We start from the raw sequence: 7,244 nt of genomic DNA, 5'->3' as shown, positions 1-7,244 counted from the left end.
TTAATCGAAAGATTATCAGATTACATACTTATCATTTTATGATCTCGACACGTCATACTGCTATTATTGGATTATAGACACATCATATCTTATTATATCTTATCATATCTATCTTAATAAACTTTGTCTAACACTTTTCCTAAATTTCCTCCGTAAATTACGGAAATCTTTTTGCTATATATACGTATATCAAGAAGACAAATATATCATTCAATATTTAACACTCATCTCATAACAAAAACCCTTATTCCGATCAGATAATATGGATTTCTCACATGATTCCTGGAACTCCTCGAGCTCCAATGGCAGCGTAACCGGAATGAATCAACCAATTAGTCATCATCTATTTTGGATGAATTGGGGATAGGTTCGTAGTAAACTTAATCAATGGAGACAAGAAGAAGGTGATCCCTTCCACCAACCGAATTCACCTCTTGGTGAAGAACCTGAAGCACTTACCGGCGAACCCGTTCAGAACACTATTTTCACCCTCATTTCCAGGGTATCCAGTCACGAATATATAATATCTAAAATTCTAGATCTTATTCATCCACTTGTCCGAACCGCCAATCACCCCAGAATAATAGAAGAAGTCAATGAGCTTCGCGCTCGAGTGGTGGCTCTGGAGAATATGGTGTGAAACCTACGAGCACCAGCAGCAGCACCAGCAACATAACCAGCATCACCACCAGTACCAACAGCTTTACCACCAACAACATCAGCTTCACCAATAACAAACACCATAATCTGTACCTCGGATATCAACATCATACGCCCCATAGATACCAAGAAATATTAGTAATAATGAGTTAAGATGTATTGACTCATTCTTCCTGAAAATTATATATGTATACTTTATATATATATATATATATATATATATATATATATATATATATATATATATATATATATATATATATATATATATATATATATATATATATATGGTTTGGAACAATAATAAATCTTTTCGTATTAAGCTATTACGTGTGAATCTTAAATAGTATGTACTACTTGGTTAATTCATATCACTAATATGCTATGATATACATTCCTCGTTAATCACTGATTCATCACAATAAACTCCATTTCATAATAAACTAAGTGTATTATTCAAATACATGTTTGGTTTTACACTTTCATTTTCGATGTACTCAAAACTCTTTAGAAAACATCATTCGTGCCTTGTGAATTTCACAAGAATTCCACGAGCATCAACATCATATACCAAGGTATATCAATAACAATGAACGATGGAGTATTGATTCATAACTTCATTAAAGAAAGATTCTGCGATGATTATGTAATCTCTCAAGTTTTGAAGATTATTTATTCTCGCTTCAACCGCAAATCAAATGATTTTAATAGTATATTAACTCATTAAATCTATATTATACGTGAAGAATACATATATGAACGTATATCTTCATAAAGATTGTAATTAAAAATCCTTTTGTACAAACTGTTAATTGTGAAAATATTTTAACGGGTAGGTAAAACCCGAGAAATATTTATATCTCACATCAATATCTTACATTGTACATTCTTCAAATTCTGATTCAATAATTAGTAACTATACTACTTACATCCACATATGTATCCGTTCACTAAAGAACAACCATTTTCATACAAATTTAATTACCTATTCTGATTTGGACATATCGGAATCCAAGTAAAGCTTTAGCAAGTGTAATCTTCCTAAAGATCACTACATTCATGAATTATATTCATTCGTATTCTATGATGAATTATCACATCAAACCACCGAAATTATCGTTCATTACTTTTGAAATCAACAACGCCTATTCATCAACCATTAGAACCGTTGACGATTACAATAAGCGTTTAATCATCTAAAAATGAAATTTCTTGAAACCATCTCGGATTGATAACCGATGAATCAAATATGGCTGCATTAAATACAGAGGAAACAGCAAAATTGTAGATGGTCTCAATGGCCAAAAGTTTGATAATAAAGAATGGTACGTTGGAAAAGCTCAAAAGAAAATTTGGAACTGAAAAACGGATTGAGCTAACCATGGAGGAGACCAAGGACAAATACAAGGACCAAACCCTATATTCAAAGAATCCAGGTAATTCTGGATCCGATGAAATCTTTAGAGAATATCTTGCTCCGAAGTTATGTTAAAAGCTTGCGGAAAATTTTTCTTCATCAACCTTCGAACTTAGAAATTCCAAAATGTCGTTATAAATATCCGCTATATTTCTGAAGATATTTTCATAACGATTCTTGTCCACAATTAAGTATCTCTTTGCGATATCTTTATAAAGGAAACTATTTTAGTTTCTATATTCAGTAAAATTCAAGTTTAAATTATAAATGTTTTGAAGAAATGTTGGAAATTGAAGCATGAGTTAGTATAATATAATGACGTCAGGCCAACGTGATTATATTACAGTAAGTCATGCTAAATTTTTAATGGAAGATGATGATTCATAGACTTTATAATCATTATTTGCCATGTTACACGACTCTTACATTCTACTTAATCTCTGAACATATCAAGAACATATATTCTTGATAGTTCTATCCTCAGTAATTCTGGTAATTTACCAAATCAAATCGTGATATTACGCTTAGAACATTAGGTTCATTCGAAACTTCATACCTACAAATTCTGGACCATTACTCGCTTAACTTAGAGTCGAGAGCAGAATAAAAAGGTAAAGAGCTCCGACATATAAGGGAAAATACAAAGCCCGATAACAACACGGAAATTACAAATCGTGTATATCAATGCGTATAGCAACATAAAGACACGGGAGAATTAAAAACACTATAACCCCAAGAGCATAGTAGAAGTAAACAGATTCCTCTGGTGGTAAAAGAAAAAGAAGCATGACTGCATATATGGTCAATATAATAACAAATATCAATACGGGATTGAGCATATTAACAAATCTTTTGGAAGTATGAATCTAGGAAGAAAGTATAGAAGTGGTGAAGATAATGAAACGGAAGAAGCTAATTTATAGCAAAATTTCCAAACACATCAATCGAGGCAATTCATCGCATTTAATCAAAGAAATCCCAAAATTCCGTAAATACCGGATAATCAAATCTTATAGATTACGAAGATTTCCTTTAATCCCTTGAATTCCGGAAATCAATCGTGACTACGTCAAAATTTAAGGCGAACATTTAATTTACTCATTCACTCTTTTACGATAGCTTCGTTTATACTCTTTCTATAATCGAATCGTTCTATCCATATTATTCAATAGTGATAAAACTTTATTCTTCAACTTATATTCATCATTACAATATTCTTGTTGTAAACAATGATGATCTCTATCAAACTTCATGACTATAATTTTCATGAACTACTCTCTGTTTTGTCTACCCTAACATTGTGGCATAAACGCTCAAGGTTTAAATGAGCTCGATATTATTCATAACACATTTTATATATCCAATTTACTGAAATAACTTGTATAACATCATCATTCTGAATGATCTCCGCATTAATAATTAAATGCACTTCGTAGAAGAACTTGTAGAAATTATGGTATGTATGATTTTAATTCTTGAAACAGAACAATATTCTATCCGTTGGAATTCACGCAAGGCCCCGAGCATACCTAGGAACGTGAAAACCAAATAAAACGTAAATATCCTCGTCTATGTATGAACAACACCGATTAATGGCAACAACTAAATTTCGGGATGAAATTTCTTTTAACGGGTAGGTACTATAACAACCCTCATATTTCCATACCTGAATTGACTAATTTGACTATAGGGTTGTTATCCATACGTAATATATAATTAAATTCGATGTTGATCAAATATTTATTTTTAGTTGACACGTTCTGTTAACTAAAGTTTACACTAATTATATAAAATAACTTTAGTTAATATTAATGCGTATTATATTTAAAACTATATGTAACATAATTATTAATTAAATGATAAGTTATTTTAATCATTATATATATTTTTAGCTTATAAAAAAATAAAAATAAAAAGAAATAAGATTTTTTTTTAATAAATTAAATAATGAGCCCATGAATTTTGACTAAATATTTTCAAAAACAAAAACTTATTAAAAACATTTTTAACATGTTTTTATTATTTTGTCAAAATTAGCACCTTTATTTTATTATTTTTTTCTTTTCACCAATCATTTTTTACCTATAAATACATGGCTCCTCATTCATTTTTTCTTGCCAAACACAAAAACTTAAGTTATTCTCTCAAAACCTTGAAGAAAATTTGAGGTACTTTCTATTTTTATTAATTTTTTTCAATATTGTCATTTATATTTATATTTATTGTATATTCTTTGTAAAATTCGAAATTAATTATGTTTATATGTTATAATTAGTATTATAAGTGTTATGATGCATAAAAATAATTTTGATAATTTATGGAATATTATTTATAATTAAATATGAATTATGTAGTGTTTAAACGTAAAAATAATGTAAAATTCATAAAAAAATACTTTTAACCAAAAATAAAATATATATAATTTTTTTATGAGTTTTTAAAACTTATATAGATCTGAAAAAATTATAAAAATAATTACTTGGGTCGAATTGGTATTTATTATATAATTAAACTCTATTATTATGTAATTCGAAGGTAAATTAAGAATAAATATAAAATAATAAAAAAATATTTTTTAAATATTTTTCTACAGGTTATTAGACTGATAGAAACTTATAAAAATTATAAAAATAATTATTTGGATTTATTTAGTAATTATGTAGAATTAAAATTGTTTTGTGAATACATTAAGGGTAAAAACAAAAATAAATACAAAAATATAATAAAAATGTTTTCTTAAATTTTTCTACTAATCTATATGATTAACTAAGACTATAAAAATTATGTATGTAATTTTTAGATATTTAATTTATTATTTAGACATTTTTGAATAATGTTCGATTAATAAAACACTATTATTTTTGAAGTAATTTAGGTATTTATTTAAAGGTAATTATATTTAATATATATAAGAAATACTAAGGTATAATAACTAAATATTAAATAAAACTTAGGTTATATTATCACATATATAATTATTAAGTACATTAATAATTCGTTGTGTGTATACACCTAAAGTGAAGGTTAATCAAAGATAATGTATAATTCATGTGAACTTCATCGCTACTCACGGTCGTAAGTGAATGATGTCTAGGTTGCCATTTATGGGTAAGCTTGTGGATCTCGAATGCCATGACTTAGATTCTGGTCAAGAATCCTGGGCCCCCGGTTACATCTGGTCATTCCTGACTTATTTGATAGCAACGAAGTTTGAGTAAAGTTATACAACGTCTTGCTAAAGATTAACCCGAACTTTCTAAAATTGTAAAATTACTATAAGTGAAAACTTTCCATAAATAGTAACCTTCTGAAAATGGAAATTCTTTAGTGAACCATTACTATCAATATAGTACTATATACTATTGTCTGTTAGACAATGTCTGATCATACGTTCTATCTCTAGGTTGAGATCTCGGTCACGTCCTTCCGTTCAATTCTTTCATGTGCTACTAAGGTGAACTTCATAGCCCCACTTTTTACTGTTTTATAACTGCTTTATAACTTTTGGGGTGAGATACATGCTTGCTTTAGAACTGTTTTACGCTTAGACACAAGTACTAAATTGTTAACTATGATGTCATGCTTTGATTCATGCTAAATCTCTACCGTAATATTGTTAATTGCTACGTTTAAATGCAAACTTAATTATTGTGAGTAGGCCTATTGAGAGTAACGTCTCTAACCATTCGACCGTTGGTCTTTGGTTACATAATAATGATTCCACGACACTGACAGTACAAGGTGTCATAGGGTAAACTTGTTTAGTAGCGATATTACAAAATGCAGCAACACTTTTAGATTGATATTTCTATATCAATCAACTTTAAATTAAATCTTGTGGTCTAAAACTTTGGATATTATTTATAAACCTATGAATTTCACTCAACCTTTTTGGTTGACACTTTAAGCGTGTTTTGTCTCAGGTGATGATTGAGCTAGCTGCTACTTGCTACTAGATGATTGATGTATGCTTTGCTGCTTGCATGGAGTCCATCATTCATATTTATCATTTTGTTTAAGACATTTTCCATTTACTGTACTCTTATGATGTAAAACTTTGAATAATGCTTCCGCTGTTTATTTAATAAATAAAACGTCTCATTTAGAGTCGTTCTCGCTTATACAACTGTGTTATGATATGATTGGTCACAATTACCCCTGGTCCATTTTGGGGGTGTGACAGCAACGTCTTTTGAAATATGCCATGAATGAATCCAGGTAATATCATTAAAATGAGCAAATGCTCAGAGGAAGATTTCTTTCAATCCTGAGAATAAACATGCTTTAAAGTGTCAACCAAAAGGTTGGTGAGTTCATTAGTTTATCATAAACAATCATTTCTATTATTTTAATAGACCACAAGATTTTCATTTCCATTTCTCATAAATATACATCTCATATCAGGCATTTCACAAACTGCATAGAGATAAAAAATTATTCATATGGATTGAACACCTGGTAACCGACCTTAACAAGATGCATATAGAATATCCCCATCATTTTGAGAAAACCTTCGGACATGATAAATTCGAAGTACTAAAGCATCCGGTACTTTGGATGGGGCTTGTTGGGCCCGATAGATTTATCTTTAGGATTCGCGTCAATTAGGGTCTCTGTTCCCTAATTCTTAGATTACCAGACTAAAAGGGACATATTCGATTTCGATCATTCAACCATATAATGTATTTTCAATTACTTGTGTCTATTTCGTAAAACAGTTATAAAAACAGCGCATGTATTCTCAGTCCCAAAAATATATATTGCAAAAGCATTTAAAAGGGAGTAATGAAACTCACTATACTGTATTTTGTAGTAAAAATACATATGACGTCATTGAATAAGTGTAAGGTTGGCCTCGGATTCACGAACCTATATTAAGTATATACATTTGTATGTTGGTTGATATCTGTTTAACAATTTAGGTCAAGTCGTAGTGTATCACAATCCTAATGTTCGAGATTATCATACAAAAGTCAACATAAGTCATCTAATTCAAAAATGATTTCCAAAATCAATATGAGTTTATTATATAACTTAAATATATTCGTTTTATATATTTAAATATATTTATCAGATTTTATTAGAGTGAATAATATAAATTATTTATTAATAAATAAAAATTTATATTAAAATTTTATACATGATAAAAATATACTTTTATATATCT

This window comes from Rutidosis leptorrhynchoides, chromosome 3, assembly GCF_046630445.1.
Source record: "Rutidosis leptorrhynchoides isolate AG116_Rl617_1_P2 chromosome 3, CSIRO_AGI_Rlap_v1, whole genome shotgun sequence".
Taxonomy (NCBI): domain Eukaryota; kingdom Viridiplantae; phylum Streptophyta; class Magnoliopsida; order Asterales; family Asteraceae; genus Rutidosis; species Rutidosis leptorrhynchoides.
Note: the sequence above shows the minus strand (reverse complement) of the source record.